Source organism: Macrobrachium nipponense, chromosome 29 (genome assembly GCF_015104395.2).
Source record: "Macrobrachium nipponense isolate FS-2020 chromosome 29, ASM1510439v2, whole genome shotgun sequence".
Lineage (NCBI taxonomy): Eukaryota > Metazoa > Arthropoda > Malacostraca > Decapoda > Palaemonidae > Macrobrachium > Macrobrachium nipponense.
In genome coordinates this window covers 16,655,101-16,672,600 of record NC_061092.1, presented here as the reverse complement: position 1 = coordinate 16,672,600, position 17,500 = coordinate 16,655,101, and positions in this window count along the sequence as shown.

Sequence of the window (17,500 nt, the reverse complement as noted above, 5' to 3'; positions counted from 1 at the left end):
GGCTCTCGGTTGACTTTCTTCCGAAAATCCACAATTCACACATTACTTTTATTGAAATGAGTACAAACTATCAGTTGCCCTACTTTGCAAAAAAAAAAAAAAAAAAAAAAAAAAAAAAAAAAAAAAAAAAAAACAAAAAAAAAAAAGTTCGGTGTGCAAGACACAAAAGCTAAAAAAAAAAAAAAAAAAACTTGTTTTCTGTTAAGCATGGCATGCAACAACAAATAGATAAAGAATAGGTAGAGAGAGGGAATAACAACAATTACTGATATGAACTAACAAACGCCTACAAGTTCCACTGGACAACAAATGTAAACATAAATGCAAGGACAATAAACACTACATAACACGAAAAAAAAGTACAAAAGTACACGGTAGCACACAAAAGGAACGAAAACGAAACTCATGTACAAGGAACAGACACCCAAACATCCAACAGATGTTGTTTATATTATTATTATTATTATTATTATTATTATTATTATTATTATTATTATTATTATTATTCAGCGGACGAAACCCATTCAGTGACCACTCACTTTGCGCGTTACCTACTCGAACTCAAAAAGATCTAATTCCACCAATGCTCTTTCCTTCCTTCATCATTAGTTAGGTTAACTTGTATCCCTTCATAGCTTCTATTACTCATTTTATAACCTCTTTCTCAGCTCATTTTGTTTTCATGAAGATTTCTGATTTTCCTTCATCCGAAAATTAATGCTAGTTCTACCAAGCTTGATTACTCTTGAAAAAAAAGAAAAAAAAAGTTCATTTGGTTTTCATGAAGATTTCTGATTTTCCTTCATCCGAAAATTAATGCTAGTTCTACTAAGTTCGGTTACTCTTGGAAAAAAAAAAAAACTTTACACGAGGAATTACGTTTCAAACCTGCTCCTGTCACACTTGACTCATTCAAATATTATCAAAGTCTTTTTGCTCTACGTCGAACACAAACAATCTGCAAATTTCATTAATAATAATAATAATAATAATAATAATAATAATAATAATAATAATAATAATAATAATAAAAAATAATAATAATAATAATAATAATAATAATAATAATTAGAGGGGCGAGAGACCTGGTAAATCCAGGGTGAATTTCTGTTACCGAAAATAGAAACCAGTAACTCCCCTCCAGGAGTTTGCATGTCTGCCTTATGATGTAGACAGATAGATAATGATTATGGTGCTATCGATCAAGTGCACAAACGCCACTGCAAATTTTCACTTACAGACAAATTCTCAACCTTCGGCTCGTGATTAACCGGTGGTTATCAAGTTTCTTGATGGAGTGACAGGTATTTATCATGGCGTTATATATACAAATACATATTATTATTATTATTATTATTATTATTATTATTATTATTATTATTCAGAGGATAAAACCTATTTATATGGGACAAGCCCACAGGGGCCCCTGACTTGAATTTCGAGCTTCCAAAGAATATTGTGTTCTTAACAAGGGAGTATCAGAAGATGGCTAGAAATATAGAAAGAAGAGACCTTTTACAAAAGACAAAATAAATTAACGAAATAAAAAATAAAGTGATGAAAATGTAAGTAAATCATAAAATACAAGGAAAATTGCATTATGATAGTACTGCATTGCATCCTCGGAGAGAGAGAGAGAGAGAGAGAGAGAGAGAGAGAGAGAGAGAGAGAGAGAGAGAGAGAGAGAGAGATTAAAGGACTTCTGGAACTGAGAAGTGCGACAGCGAGGTACATTTACTGAATGTCGGTGGTCTTCTTCTTTCCCATCGTTATCCCTACATGAAGGGGTCGGTTGCCTGATGCGCCCTCTCCTCCTCCTCAACTGCCTTCTATCGAAGGCATCATCCTCCAACAAACCTCTTCTCTCCATATCTTCCTTCACTTTATCTCCCCATCTCATTCTCTGTCTCCCTCTCGACATTCTCCCTCTCCACTCCATCCCTCCTCGTCATCCATCCTCAACATACGCCCATACCACCTCAATCGTGATCCTCTAATTACCTCTGTAATCTTTACTAAGCCTGCAGCGATATTCCCATTATGGTGGTGTTCAATAAATCCGGTCGATTCGACAATTAAAGAGGAACAAGGATCAATTGTGAAGGTAAAAGGTTTCTGCTGAAATATTATTAAGCGTCAAACCAACAACAGCATATTGTTTTACGTCTTGATTCATAAAAATGTTCAATATCTAGCGGAAGGTTAATGAAAAGTGAGGTCGAAGTCGATAGTTGATAACTTAGGAGGTACTTCATCGGAAAGAGTTGTAGGACTAGAAAAAAAAAAAGTATATCTTAGTTTAAACAGACCACTGAGCTGATTAACAGCTCTCTTAGAGCTGGCCCGAAGGATTAGATGTTGTGACGTGGCTAGGAACCAATTGGTTACCTAGCAACGGGACCTACAGCTTACTGTGGGATCCGAACCACATTATATCGAGAAATGAATTTCTATCACCAGGAATAAATTCCTCTGATTCCACGTTAGCCGAGCCGAGAATCGAACTTCGGCCCACTGGATGGGTAGCCGAGATCGAAAACTACTTGTCCAACTAGGAACTTTTAGGACCAGAGGCCGGAGTAAGTTGAAGGTCGGATCGCGCCTTGTTTTCTCCTCATTTAAGAACAAACCCTTGATGTGAGGCTCATAGGAGCTGAACAGTATGACACGGCGGTCGGTCTCGTTAAACCACTTTAAGATAACGATGATATCAACGTGATGACGGCGCAAAATAAACACACGGCCTTCAAAAGCTGAAATGCGAATCGAGCCTCGCTCTTTCAGAATAAATAAGCAAATCCTCTAAGCCCTACATCATCATAAAGTTTCTATTAAAGCTGATGGCCCCTTTCACAATGAGCTGCATCACACAGCCGTTTGTAAGCGCTAACTTGTTCCGAATAACGGCGTATTATGGCATACCTGAATAATTTGAATGTTGGATAACATTATATAATATATATATATATATATATATATATATCCAAATATATACTATATTTATGTATGTATAATGTATATATAACAGACAAACATTTATATATATATATATATATATATATATATATATATATATTATATATATATTTGTTTGAAAAGGATCGCTGCTTCAGCTCCATTAATTTTATATAGTCTTCTCTATTTTCCTTATCAGAGACTTTCTGTGATAAAGTTGCAATCCTCTTCAACAAGACGTATTGAGAGAGGGTCTACTCCCAATTATATACTATGTATGTATATATATATATATATATCTATATATTATATATTATATATATATATATATATATATATCACACACACACACATTAAATCCTCTCTCCTTCACTGGTAGCCTATTTTATTGGGATGAAGTTGTTATCCTCAAAACCTTCACAATCTCATAACCTATTGCATTCGACTAACAACCAGGTACATCATACAGAGCACACTGGTAAGAAACAGAGGCGAGGGAAGATAAAACTTTTTATTATTTTTTCAATTATATATGATGTCCGATTACACGACCCGACCATTATCGGGACGAAGGGTAGTCTGTTGAAACCAAAAATCTATTTTAATTCCTTTCAAATCTTTTTACCTCATTCACACTAATGATCAACTATAGAGATACACATGTATATATATAGAATATTTTCTTCTTAGGCACGACGATATGTTAATTCAATAGTATTAATTCCTATGGAATGGATAATAAATAATATATATATATATATATATATATAATATATATATAATATATATAAATATATATATATATATATAAAATAATATACAATACACACACACACACACACACACACACACACATATATATATATATATATATATATATATATATATATATATATATATAATTTAAAGAGGAGTATATCGTTAGTTAATACTTTGGTTATAAGGTATAACCACTGCCATGGTGTATAATCTAATCAAAATCTGTTTTAGCAATATTGCATCAATTACATCAAAATATTAACCATTCCGAAACCTGGCCTGTCTTCAATTAGGAACCATTGAAATGGGATTCCTTAAACAGACTACATCCTACAATCCAATCCATATCAAAGGAACATTAGAAACACGAATATCTTTGCAGACAAAACGAAGGACCCCACCTGAGAAAAAAAAAATCGTAAATTGACATGAAAATAATTTCAACCGCAGCAAAATAAACCTCCAGAGAGCATTATATTCATGCAATGGGTCCTAATGAGGCCACAATAACGCTGTCCGAATATGGTGTTGGGTAAATCTTATACGGAAAGGCAAGACTACTTGAAGACTTCAAGTGGCTATGATCTTCGGTGCTTTAGAAGTCAATAACTTCTAAATACTACAGAGATCAGTACAGGCCAAGTCCTTCCGTACGAGCAGATTTATATCCTCGTGTAATCTATGAGATGTACAGCGATATCTGTATTGTTATCAACTGATTTTATTTACGTTCTTCCCTAAGTTGAAATGGAAGCAGCTTAAAGAGGTTAATTTTTTCTTGAATCTTAACTTAATATAGGATTTAGGCCAAAGCCAAGCACTGGGACCTACGAGGTCATTCAGCGATCAAGCGGAAATTGAGAGTAAAATGGTTTGAAAGGTGTAGCAGGATGTAAACCTCGCAGTTGCACTATTGTTAGGAGAGGGTGGAACGTAAGATGAAAGAAAGGGAATATGAAAGGAGATACAGTAAAATGCACTAAAGGGGTTGCAGCTGGGGGCCAAAGGTACCCTGCAAAGAACCTAAAGTGCACCGCATGAGATGTACTGACGGCACTATCTTCCTACGGGGATATTTGTCTTTATAAAAACCTATGCCTGACCATTATGAACTTTGAACATGATAGTATTGCTCAGCACTCTAACTTGAAGTGACTGCTACCGGAAGCCATGAAATTTAATTATGTAATGTTTATTTCTTAACGGAGGCGTTGAACCCACAAAGCTACTGCGTATTATACAATCATCGTGGGTAACCTAGTAATTCTAAAGCTAGAAATTCTTTATCCAAAGTGAGAGAAATATAATAAAAACGGCGATATATAATTTTATAATTGTGTCTGAGCACTTCGTATTTCCTCGCTATGTATGTGAAAGGCAAATCAAAGAAAAATGATCAGATAATTAAATAACCATTTTTATTGCAAAACGACTGACTAAAAATACTAATCGAAACTATCTACAAAAAGATATAAAGCTTAAGAAAATGAGCGTGAGGTGGGTGTTGATTTCTAAAATAATGACAGCATTGAAAATTGACATAGATTACCGGTTATATATTTTAGGATAAACACATAACAAACAAACGCACATAAGTACGCGTATCGAATTCTAACTTTAGCCTTTTCTCGTACTAAGAGATGACACCAGGTGTTGGCCCTCCGCTTTTAAAGTAAGAATTTTGGGATGAAGTTACCAATGAAGTTAGCACATTGGCGCCCCCCCCCCCTTTTTTTTTTTTTTTTTTTTTTTTTATTATTAGTTCAGTTTCGACCGTTGCAGTCTAGATAGCCAGGTATCTTGCCTCATTCACTTGGAATGTTAAACGAAGACAAAAAGGTTTCAGTGGAGCGCGTCTCCATCGTAGAACAGGAGGCCTACCAACCAGGTCTGCTTGCTTGGTAAGCAAGAATATTGCCGATCCCACTACACGGTCCATCCATCCATCCATACATACATACAATATATAATCACAACGAGGTCACGTTGCCGACCTGACCACGGGAGAGATAAAAGTATATTGCCTCTCATACAAACACATTAAGTACGTGTCGTTTTTTCAGATATACTTATCAAGAGCTGGAATAGACCCATCCGCACCATCGTAGCCAAGTGGGTAATAAAAAAACGATTGCACACCTGGCAACGATGGTGATGAAAGGTCTATTCCAGCTCTAATAAGTATATCTGAAAAAAAACGACAGGTATATAATATGTATATACGTATGAGAAGCAATGACAACCCTTCTCGCGGTCAGGTCGGCAACGTGATCTCATGATTATGGAACAAATATTCTATATATTATATATCTATATATATATATATATATATATATATATTATAATATAATAATATCTATATAGTTATGTATACATATACATACACAAACACACACACACACACATTATATATAAACCCATGGCATTTTCAGCCCAGCCTTCACCTTACGCCGGTATTAACTATCAAGTAATGCATCCTAAAAGACACCTAGTGATTTTCAACAGTGTACTTTAAAAGCATTCTTTTAAGGTACACTCTGTACCTTAAAATCAAACCGCATACGCACACACATGCACACTCTCACACACACACATACCTATATATATATATATATATATTATACGCACACTCAAATAACAAAGTTAAAATAGCTTCTATTGGACAAAACGCACACAATAAAATACTCGAAACTACCTTGTCAATAGATTCAAAGAGACAGCTTAATCAGTCAGTTATTCAGCGCCTAAAATGGGGTATTCATGAATATCTCCAGAGTCTAAACATTCGGCATCACAAGTCGGCAGACCCCAAATATGTTATTTCCCAGGTGTTCGCACCAGGTGTCAGACACGGGTTTACACCTGCACGTATTAATTGAGCATTGCCCCGAACAAGTACAAGCAGCTAACCTGTCAGGGTTAAATAAACGGAGGTATATGAACAAATCTGCGGAACGCCAAGAGGGTCTCCTTGAGACTTTGGTGTATTTGAAGAATATCCGATGTATTACCAAGTTCACTTTGAGAAACTGGCCATTAACCAACAATGTATGAATCGAGGTTACTGCATAGCAGTTAAAAAGTAATTTTTCAATTATTTATTTGCTAGTTTATTTGCCAAAGAAAATAAAATAAGACTCATGCAATAAATACAGACACACACACACACACTTTATCTCTTTCCTTAATAAACACTCCAAGAGGAGGTCCATTGGAGGACGAAACTGTCGGCCATTTTCTGAGATAAACCATTATCATTTTCCTATGTGGAATACACATGAATTACCATATCTCGTGCCTAAGTAGATTACCAGTACTATATATTATATATATATATATATATATATATATATATATATATATATACTATATATATATATATATATATATATATACTATCATTACTTACTACTCGTAGCAGTAAAAATAATTAGGATGGTATGGTTATCGCTATACAATAATTACTACTACTACTACTACCTACAACTGTTAGTAGCTCTCACAGTAGTGATAAGGATGGTGAAAGCTATCATTAGGGGTAGTAATCGTAATATTCGTGGTATGGTACATAATATAACAATAACTGAAACTCATTAATCGAAAAACGGCCTCAAAATACTTTATAATTTTGAGTTGTTTAAACATCTGGGCTCTTTCTCTTTCTCATTCATTCTTTTAGTACAAAACTCATTTAGACAAAGTAAATTAAGTTTTATGAATGGTAAGTTTAATTATACTTCAAAGCATTGAGAAACTCTGTGGTGGGATATGTTCCATGATATCGACCTGAAGAACGTAAAAATGGAAGATATATACATATATATATATATATATATATATATATATATATATATATATATATTATATATATATATATATATATATATATATATATATATATGCATGCGTGCGCGTATGTATATTTATACAAAGATATGTGAATGTCCTTTAATATCCAATTCTCCCTATCTAGGAACTAATATATTTTCATATATCTTAAACGAATGGGAATTTTTTAGTTGAAAATAATTTCGTCCTCTCGTGAGTTCGAACCAGCGCCCAGTGGACTGAGGAGAAATCAGGACTCCAGTGAAGTTATCGACTCAGCCAATAAGTGACTGGCAGAGTCGATAATGTCATTGGAGTCCTGATTTCTCCTCAGTCTGCTGAGCGCTGGTTCGAACCTACGAGAGGACGAAATCATCATCAACTAAAAAATTCCCCTTCGATTAACATATATGAAAATATATTAATTCCGGGGTAGAGCGAATTGGATATTAAAGGACATTTGTAGCTGGATGTATGTATATGAATCACGATGGTGTGATAAACAATCACACACACACACACACACACACACACACATATATATATATTATATATATATATATATATATATATATATATATATATATATACCACACACACACACACACACACACACACACACACACATATATATATATATATATATATATATATATATTATAATATAGTATATATAGAATACATATATATGCATGTACGCTTGTATGAATATATATAAGGGAAGAGACTTATACCTTCAATGCAAACAATCAGCAACTCTCTGTATCAAGAGACAGAAAGCATTCAAGTGTCATTAATGGTATATTTATTTAGTACCTTTTACAGATAGTACTTCCTTTCAGCGTTTACACAAAAATAGCAAGGGCAAGTTATAATAATAATAATATAATAATAATAATAATAATAATAATAATAATAATTTTTTACATCAGCTCAAGGCCATATACATGGAATATATAAAGTAAGGATATTAACAATCACAAAAAATCAGTTCGAATAAGCGCACAAGCTACAACTTGCTTAAGCAAGTAATTGAAAAAAAAAAATACCGGCGTGTAAAACTGCAGGAATTTCCTGAATGACGTGAGCACCACACAATGTCTGCTCCTTTTCCAAGCTTGTTCAAAGAGGTCAAATAAACAGAGTGAAATAGCAATTTTTTAATTTTTTCATTGACTTGTTTATTATTTATAAACGAAAGCAGAATAACAAAACGTGTGTATACACATACACATACACATACACCCACACACACACACACGCTCACACACACACACACACACACATGGCGGTCAGTCGGGTGACACTTCTTGACCTTTTCCCATCAAGATAAAAATTCTCTCAGATATTTTCCTTATTCCACAACCCTTCCCCCCCCATACTACCACCAGCCCCCCCCCCCCTTTTTTTCCCCCCCCATTATCCTGTCGAGGGTCGGAATTCCCAATTCTTCAGTTTGTACGGTTTTCACTTTTACTTTTCATTTTACCATTCTCTGACTATTAGTGGTACCAGTTTACCTCTGCAACAGATTACCGGAAAAATGAATCCATGTAAAAGAATCGATAAAACCATATAAGTAACTACATACAACATACATTTACACATATAAACACATCTGGTAAAGCAATTGCCAAATAATTACCGAATCTACTATACGTTATCAAACTGAAATAATTTTGTTAAATCATATAAATTACTTTTGTTCACTGGAGAGAGACAAATCATAAAATTTAACTTCATCAGATTTAGACAGTAAAATTTAACTTAATGAAATTACAAACACTAAAATTTTAGAACCCTACTAAATATCAAATCAATTCAGCCAAAATTCCCGAGATACGTTGGATCACCTTATAATATTTAAAATATCTAATAATATTTTTTTATTAGCTGATAGGTAAGATGGGCGAAAGAAGAGTGAGGGCAGTTAGCTAGCTAACCGTGGTAGGGAATAGTTTGGAAAGTTAAGTATTAGTAAAAGTCATGACATTTTTGCAAATAGAAAAATGAATAACCAATAACCATCAGAAATCTATAGTCAATCTTTGCATGCATCAAAAAGCCTATCAATTTTTCACAGTAATATGTTGAATAGCACTATACGTTTGGCTCATTTTTACTCAGAATTTTAAATACGAACCGATACAGAGTTCATGAACGGGAAACCTGTTTAATAGGAAACAGAAAATACAACAAAAACCAAATCTATTCCTGTATATTCCCCATTAATATTTACAATATCAGATTCACATCAGCCGTGCATTTGATGTCTATGCCAGTCTCTTACGACGCTCCTGATTGGCTGTTGATAAGCCAATCACGGGGCTGAAAACTCTGTCTCTCTCGAGAGTTCACACAGGCAGGGTGTTTGTTCCACCTCTCCTGAGGAAATACGTCTTCCAAAAGTATCCCTTAGGAGAATTGGAACGTGCATCCTGCCTATGTGAACTCTCTCTCGAGAGACAGAATTTCCAACCTCGTGACTAGCTTATCAACAGCCAATCAAAAGCGCCGTAAGAGACTGGACTAGGCATCAAATGCACGGTTGATGTGAATCTACTATAGCATTCCTTAACACTAATTAAAACATTTCAAACTTCTCAGAGTTTTTACTTGCACTCCCTATAAAGAGAAAGGGTAAGAGTAACACTGCAAGGTTACTTATTATTTAATAAAAACAAGACTTACTTTCATACTAATCTGAAAGGGAAATTAGTAATCTTATAATTATAAAGATTACCAATAATTATAACTTGAATCAAAATTGCTTCCGCCTCTCTGATTTCCCCTCTCAGATGAAACTTTTCGCTTACTCGGGGAGTAAGCCTACAAACTACTTTGCTGTTGTTGGAGGGAGATAGAGGGGGGTAGGAAAGCCTAAAAAATATAAATAATGTGCATGTTATACGGTACAGAAAAATTATTTCTGATAAAATATAACGTATTTTTTCATTTCCGTTGGTGAAACAACGGGCTAATTGGCCGTAGATTTTTGCACGTTTTAATTTATTTGGAATACTGAATTTAGAGGCTATATTTCTGTTCAATTATTTTGTGTTTCCACTTATAACTGAGAAAATATGAACGTGTTTAATTTGTGTCCATTTATTTGATCCTGTTGTTAGTGTAAGTAGTATTAAGGATGAGTATTAATTACGAAGACCACTTCACTTTAAGTTAGAAACATTTTTGCAATTTATGCGTCAGTGGAAAATCTTGCACGCGTCAAAGTAAGCTGGATGTCGAATCACGCCTTGTTTTTTTTTCCATAAAACTGTTGAAATCTCCGAGGGCAAGGTTCCATCTCTGTTAAGAGTTTCATCATTAATATGGAGTTCTATTATTATTATAATATTATGAAGCTCTACTACTGCTAAAAAGTCCAATTATTAGCATAGTTACAATAAATCTTTGTGATCACTATAAAGTACTTTGATCAATACAAAGCTCTACTTGTACTTCTACAACTACTATAAAGAGAGAGAGAGTGGTACCTCAATCGGAAAATTGAGAAACAATTTTTGAAGACGTCTGAGTGAGAAGGAAGTTCGCTAAGAGAGAGAGAGAGAGGTTGGGAACGAATGATAACAACAAAAGTTCCTGGAATAACTCGATTATTTACATACAAAGCCTTGGGAAGAAACATTTTATATAAGAATTTACATTAGGAGTCATTCACGTTCAACGATGACGTCCATAATACCATAAGGAAAGTTCAAGCAGAAAAGCTACGTCAATTCCGGAGGAGGAGGAGGAGGAAGAGGAGGAGGAAGAAAAGAAGAGAAGAAGAAGAAGAGAAGAGAGAGAGAAGAGAAGAGAGTGTGTGTGAGAGAGAGACAGAGATTGCATCAAGGTGTTCCAACGTCCGTCAGGGAGACAAAAGCAATTGGCCACGTCGAATGGACATTGTTGCTACATCTCAAGATGCGAAGGTTATGCTGTAAGTACAATGTCAGCTCACTCTTTGACTGTTCTGAAAAGCGTTTCCTTTTCTCTTCCAGAAATAACACTTTCGCTGAACAAGTGTGACTTCTCATCATAAAAACAACTACGAATACGATAATAATAATAATAATAATAATAATAATAATAATAATAATAATAATAATAATAATAATAATAATAATAATAATAATAATAAGTATTATTATTATTATTATTATTATTATTATTATTATTATTATTATTATTATTATTATTATTATTATTATTATTATTAAGAGGAAATGTAAGGCAAGAATAAACCTCAACATAAGCGGCACAAATGAGTATGAATAATTACACATGAGTATGAGTAATCATAAATATTACAATATGCATGCCACTAAAAATTACAAACAAATAAAAACAAACGAATTTACATGAACGAAAAAATAATAACAAAAAGAAACATTAGGAAAGACGGCAATTCAAGAAACATCGCTGCCTACTGATACACGCAAGCATCAAAATCCTTAAGACTGAAAGCATAAATAAAAGAAATAGCATGGACGAAGGCATAATAAAGAAACTGAGACATACCGAACATTTATGATTTCTGAGACTTCTCAGCAAAAGCCACTGAGACTAAGCACCGACTTCCCCCTAAGATCTCAGGAAATATGAAAATCTGAGACATTACAAAACAAATCTTCCTATTAAAATGGTTATGTATGATACACAAAAAGGAAGGAATCAGGAATGCTAATACATATGGGGGGGCCCACCTCATGTATCAAACAACATCCTACTGAGAAGCCTACGAAGATATAAATGAAGATGGAAATGGAACTTCATACATATTATATATATATATATATATATATATATATATATATATATATATATGTATATATATATATATATATATATACATACACACACATTATTATATATATATATATATATATATATATATATATATATATATATGTTGCAGATGATCCCTATTCAGATAGAACAAGCGCCCGCAGGGGATACTGACTTGAACTTCAAGCTTCCGAAGGATATGGAGTTCATTAGATAAAGTAACAGAAGATAGTGGGAAAACAGAGATTTCATTTATTGATAAAGAAATCTATAAACTAAAAAATGATAAATTAAATTGCTAAAAATGTAAATATCTTAGCAAAATATAAAGTTTCGCGGGAACTATTGAAGTTCCATTTGCACGACGTCCTTAGGATCCTTAGGGAGACGTAGTATAACACTAGAAGTAAGAACTCTCCTCTGCCATTTTCTCAAATCACGCCGCTCAAAGACCCTGACAGAAGAAAGGGCTGATCGTAGGATTAACGCCACTGGATTGTTAGAGCTTTATAGGCCTTGGTGACACTCGCAGCGCACCTTGGAGGTCTGATGCTCACGTCAAAGGATCATAACACAGACCTGAAAGCAGCCTACGGGCTGCTCTACGTAGGCTGCTCTATGAGCAAGAGCCCGTGCTGGCATAAGACCAGGTTAATCTTCAACAACAAGCCCCCCAAAAAAGCCTGGTTGGTTGGTTAATAATAAGCCTTCCTTATGCGAGCACGGGCTCTCGCCTAAAAATGGCCCTTAGAGATGCCAAGGTGTTGAAGGTAAGCAAGGCCCGAAGTGGACCTTTGGACTAAACCAACCAACCGAGAGGTATGATAAACGAAAGATTTCAGAGCTACATAACGATATATGGATAACCGAACTTTTTTTTTTTTTTATTAATATCACGACTTTCAAATCATATGAGAGAGAGAGAGAGAGGGTAAACTATCTGAATCTTCAGCACCAATGTCAATAAAACAGACGAAGGAGAAAGAGAGAGAGAGAGAGAGAGAGAGAGAGAGAGAGAGAGAGAGAGAGAGAGAGAGAGAGCATATGAATCTTCAGTACCGACACCAAGGTCACTAAAAACTGGCGAACGAGAGAGAGAGAGAGAGAGAGAGAGAGAGAGAGAGAGAGAGAGAGAGAGAGACAAACTCCTGGGATAATAGGACAGGGGCAAAGGGAACGCGACGTGCAGGAGGTCTCCTCTCCTTCAGAAACAATGCCAGTCTCGACAGAGGTCGCGGCTCCTCAAGATTGTGACACATACATAGTGACCGCGTAGACGGGAAGGAGACTTTCGATTCACGGATATGTAACTGTTTTCTCTGTAGATAGAGGAGACAATGGGACGACATGTTACGCAGCTAATTAAATCACTATTGTTACCCTACTTTCCTTGCTCACACAAGCACACATAGGCTACATACATACTTACATATACACACGTACACACACACACACACATATACATATATACTTAATATATTATATATATATATATATATATATATATATATATATATATATAAACATATACATAAATATGTGCACATATTATATATATATATATATATATATATATATATATATATATATATATATATATATATATATTGGACGAAACACTGAGGAATGCATCTCAAGAGGGTTCTTGAGGGAAAGTGTAACCCTTTTGCAATATAGCCGAGATAGAGGCAGGGGCCGAGGAATATATTCATATGAAGGGAAGAGAGAGAGAGAGAGAGAGAGAGAGATGAGAGAGAGAGAGAGAGAGAGAGAGAGAGAGATATTATAGAAAAATGGGGGGGGGGGGGGGGGGGGGATGTTCGCCAGAGGTGAAAAAAAGCCTTGAATATTTGCTGGTCATCATAATCTCCTTCCAAAAGTTTTGTTTTTACCGTCTCAGTTTTTTTCGTTGCTTCTCTACCTCTCTGAGGCAGGGAAAAAAAAATACGTTCTGATTTTTTTTGGTGTCTGATTTCTCTCTCTCTCTCAACTTCACTTGCACTCATCTTTGTTCATTTTACTCGTAATGATGAGTCCTCAAGAATAAACTTTATTTACATACTTCTGTACAATTGTTAGCGGAGCCTGATTTCATAATATAGATAAATAGATCTGTTTGTTTGTTTGTTTGTATGGTGTTTTTACGTTGCATGGAACTAGTGGTTATATAGGTAAATAGATAAATCTAATGCACAATACCTGACAATCATTATAATAGGCTTAACGACGAGTATAGGATTCAGGCCAAAGGCCAAGCACTGGGACCTATGAGGTCATTCAGCGCTGAAACGGAAATTGAGAGTAAGAAAACCTCGCGATTCTAAAATGAATCAATTGTCAGGAGACGGCGAAAAGTAAGAAGGAAGAAAGAATATGAACGGAGGTACAGTAAAAGGAATGAAAAAGGCTACAGCAAGGGGACGAAGGGACACTGTGCCTCTCTTATATTAACGTCAATTATGACATTATGGGTTCACTAACAATAATAGATTATAAATTTATAAACCCATCTGTATTGAACCCAGATCTCAAATGAAAGGCTAGGGCGTTATTTACTGACCCAAACAGGTAAATAAAGCCTACAATAATTCAGAAACATTATAGAACTGGCTCAGCTATATATACTTATAACTCGGTCTTAGTTTTAATCTTACTTCTGCTTATCCTAGGACTCATTGCTTACAATTTATCAGTCCAGTGGCTTTAGAGTTACTAAGGACGTTTTGGTTTTTACCTCAAAATAATATTCATAGAGATTAATTCTAAGGTTTGTTTGTATGGTGTTTTTACGTTGCATGGAACCAGTGGTTATTCAGCAACGGGACCAACGGCTTTACGTGACTTCCGAACCACGTCGAGAGTGAACTTCTGTCACCAGAAATACACATCTCTCACCCCTCAGTGGAATGTCCGAGAATCGAATTCGCGGCCACACGAGGTGGCACGCAAACACCATACCGACCACACCACTGAGGGGCATTTAATTCTAAGGTGGTGTGAAGCAGGGTCTAGACTCTAGACTTATATACTTTAATAGCATAGTGATGTTTTATTCAGACATAGAATAAGAATGCATGAGTGTGTCTGTGTAATCTAAACTCTAAAGTACCACTCTGAATAATGCTAAGCCAAGCTCTCCTAAAGTACTAGCAAAATAAGAGAGCCACTACAAGCAAGCACTAAATAACTCGGGATATATAAGAATGATAAACCAATGGATCAAAGGCAAACTTATTGAACCTCAGGTAAATTATGGAAGTGCACACAATGAAATATTTCCATAAAGAAAGAAGACACAAAACCGAAGTCAAGTCTAAGTACACGGATTCATGTCTCCATAGACCAAAAATATTGACAAAACGAACTTACAGAGCTTCGGGTAAAATATGCGTGATCGCACAAAATCGGTTTATGGTAACAAAACATAAACAATAACTTACGGGACTTAGGATAAAATATACGTGAGTGCACGCAATTGATTTATTTTTATAAATCTATACAAAGGTAACGTCTAGGACTTCAGGAGAGTACTAATTATTGAGCAAATTGATTCACTTATTTTTCATTATACTACATTTACTGTATGTTTTGGGGCTTCTGGAAAAGTGTGAGCGATTTTGCAAAATAAATGATATCCATAAACCAATGGTGTAAAGGTGTAAAATATTCGCCAGCACGCGCAGACACACACACACACACACATATATATATATATATGGTACTGACGTATATTTTACACGGGTTGTAATCTTTGGTTTATGTTTGCTTGTATGTTGTTTTTACGTTGCATGGAACCAATGATTATTCAGCAACGGAACAAATGGCTTTACGTGACTTCCGAACCACGTCGAGAGTGAACTTCTATCACCAGAAATACGCATCTCTGACCCCTCAATGGAATGCCCAAGAATCGAACACGAATTTATTGTGCGAAAACACTCACGCTTAACCGATAGCCCCAAAAGTTAAGAGTATAGTTAGTATGTCGAAAAATACATAAATCGACCTGCGCAATAATGTATACTGGATTTATGAACACACAAAATCGACTGCGTGCACTCTTGCATATTTCATGCCAAGTCCCGCGAACTACAATTCCTTCTATTTTGGTTTATGGAACCATAAATCCATTTTGTGTATTCACGATTATTTTCCTTGATGTTCTGCAAGGTCGCTTTGGGGTTTATTTTGGTCTTTGGAGACATAAATCATTTGTGTATACTTGCACATGATTTATATGAAGTTCCACACTCTGGATTCGTGTATTTTTTGTTTATGGAAACATTTCATCGTGTGCACTTGCATAATTTACCTGAGGTTACAGAAGTCTACCTTTGATCCATTGGATTATCGATGGCGCGCCGTTGCTACAGCAAGAACTGGTGTAATACGGGTCATTCTTATACATCACAGGGAATTTACTGCCCTCTCTCTCTCTCTCTCTCTCTCATATATATATATATATATATATATATATAATTATAAATATGTATGTATATATACATATCTTATCACATCACCGTGATTCATATGCACGCAGTAAGCTGCAAACGTCCTTTAATATATAATTCGCTCTGCCTCGGAATTTATATATTTTCATATATGTTAACCGAAGGGAAATTTCGACCCGACGAATTTCTTCAACTAAAAATATTCCCCCTCAGTTAACAAATATGAAAACATATTAATTCCGAGGTATTGCGAATTAGATATTAAAGGACATTTGTAACTTATTGCGTATATTACTTATGTGTGTGCAGGTATATAAAACAAAAGATTATCTGCCTGGTATATGTTATGTTTTCAACACAGCTACAGAGGATTCTAAAAATACATGGCTTCTATACTCCAATATACTGATACAGAATTATAAACGTATGACGTAAATTCCAAAAGTCATGATGCAGTTCCAGCTCTGTGAGCAATGGCTTCTTTAGAAAATAAGCGCTGCTCCAAGATATCAAAAACTGCCACAATCTCTATCAATCATTGTGCTTCCAGCATAGCAACCGCGGCTATATAAACCATTTCCTTATGCAGGAATGTATGAACATACAGTTATGAGGCATGGTTTTTAGATGAGGAAAAAGAAAATACCAAAATATTCATGCTGCCATAAACCACGGGACGGTTCAAATTACTTGCTTTTGAGACATCAGTATGGGCG